Source organism: Pteropus vampyrus, unplaced genomic scaffold, assembly GCF_000151845.1.
Source record: "Pteropus vampyrus isolate Shadow unplaced genomic scaffold, Pvam_2.0 Scaffold79, whole genome shotgun sequence".
NCBI classification, from domain to species: Eukaryota; Metazoa; Chordata; class Mammalia; order Chiroptera; family Pteropodidae; genus Pteropus; species Pteropus vampyrus.
In genome coordinates, this window is record NW_011888860.1 from 2,845,733 (window position 1) to 2,847,906 (window position 2,174).

At 41.6% G+C, this 2,174-nt stretch overlaps 1 protein-coding gene across 1 annotated transcript in view; it reads right to left on the reverse strand.

Annotated features, from left to right (window-relative positions):
- ATP8A1 (ATPase phospholipid transporting 8A1) overlaps positions 1 to 2,174 on the reverse strand; it is a 234,393-nt gene that overhangs the window by 156,929 nt on the left and 75,290 nt on the right. The gene's annotated exons all lie outside the window — the stretch shown is intronic.

The following is a 2,174-nucleotide window of genomic DNA, read 5'->3' on the forward strand; positions in this document are numbered from 1 at the left end:
GTATAATAGTTAGAGCATGGCTTTGGAATGAGGTGATTTTGGTTTACCAAATTCCAGCATTTCCTAGATATGGGACCTATTATAAGGATTAACTAAGATTATCTATGTAAAGTGCTTCTGACACAATGTAAGTGCTTAATGTGAGCTAAAACAACAGCAACTAAATATTGCTCAAATAGTTAAAACTTCAAGGCAGAAAAGAATGGCGTAGATGATAGAGGCTCTGTTCATCCCTCTGGTGACCAAATCAAAGTTGTGACAGAAACAAGAAGCAAACAGCAAGAAAAATTGCCTGGGATCTAGATGAACAAGTCATACAATTAAGGAGAGAACTAAGAAATCACCCTGCAATGGCAGAAGGTGCAATGGGGCGAGGACGTGAGGCTGTCCAGTCTGGAGCGGCTCAGTGGGACAGAGTCCATAGCAGCTGGCAGCTGCAGACACCTCTTACAGGGTCTGTGGCCCCAAGTGAACTTTGACGGTGACAGACCTGCTCGCTCTGAGCACCAGCACTGGTTTGGCTGTGCAGAGGGCACTAGGGACTTATAGGGGGACACTGAGTTGTTGGAGTGAGGGCTCAGGTGAGACTCTTTCTGTACAGAAGTGTTGGCAGTATCCATTGCTCCTCTGTTGAGCCTGCTCCCCTCCCAGTGCTCAGACTCAATGCCACCATAGCAGAGACATCATCAAACTGGATAATAGAGGTCACTCCGCCCAGAGGATTCCCTGAAACTCCACCTCCCTCAACTTGTGGCCCCACCCAAGCCAAATCCAGGTGTGTCCTTGCTTAGTCAGGTGCCTCTTGCTGAGCAGCACCTAGAATCACTCTGGTGGGAGTTGGCCTCAGTTGCTGGTGTAGCTTTTTGAGGCAACTATAAGCACAGCATCTGTGGATTGCTTGCTGAATCTTAACAGGTAGCCCCAGGGGAGCACAGGCTGGGGCTAACTATTGCCTGCAGCTGAACCCCTTTCAGGACTGTGCCACTGGACACCTACCACACAAAGCCACACTAATAAGACTAGGAGACTTAAGAGCTTTACTTAGTGCATAGAAACAGACACAGAAAAGCAGCCAAAATGGGAAGACAAAGAAGCAAATACCATATAAGAGAACAGAACAGAGATCCAGAAATAATGGAGTCAAGCAATCTAACAGATGCAGAGTTCAAAATGTTGGTTATAAAGATGCTCAATGAACTTATGAAAAGTGTAGATAAATTCAGTGGGAACTTCAACAAAGAGATTACAAAAACATAAAAATGGAAATGGAAATTATAAAAGGGAATCAGTCAGAAATGAAGAACACATTATCTGAGATGAGAAGTATATTAAATGGAAGAAACAGAGTGAACAAAGAAGAGGATCAAATGACCTATATAGAGGATAGGAAAGCCAAGGACACTCAATCAGAATGACAAGAAAAAAGAAACCAAGAATATAATAATAATTTAGGGAGCCTCTGGGACACTATTAAATGTAAAAATATCCATGTCATAGGGTACTGGAAAAAAAACAAGATGTTGAAGAGCTAGTTGAAGAAATAATGATGGAAAACTTCCCTAACCTAGCAAAGGAAATAAACATAAAACCACAGGAAGCTCAGAGAGTCCCAAAAACCAGGAACCCAAAGGGCCCACACCAAGACATATTATAATTAAAATGCCAAAGGTTAAATACAAAGAGAGAATCTTAAAAGCAGCAAGAGAAGATCAGTTAGTTACCTACAAGGGAGCACCCATAAGACTGGCAGCTTATTTCTTAAAAGAAATTATGCAGGACAGAAGGGCTTGACACAAAATATTCGATGTGATGAAAGCCCAGGATCTACAACCAAGAATACTTTAGCCAGCAAAGCTATCATTTATTTTTATTTTTATTTATTTTTTTTATGGTGACATTGGTTAACGAAACCCGATGTTTCAGCTGTGCATTTTAAGAGTAAGGCATATATATATTTACATTGTGTGTTCGTCTCCCATAGTTAGATTTCTTTCTGTCACCATATATTTGACCCCTTTTACCCCATCTACTTCTCTCCCCCCTCCCCCTTTCCCCTACACTCTGGTGCAAAGCTATCATTTAGAGCTGAAGGACAGATAAAGAGCTTCCCACACAAAAATAAGCTAAAAGAATTTATCATCACCAAGCCAGTATTACAAGAAATGTTGGAGGAA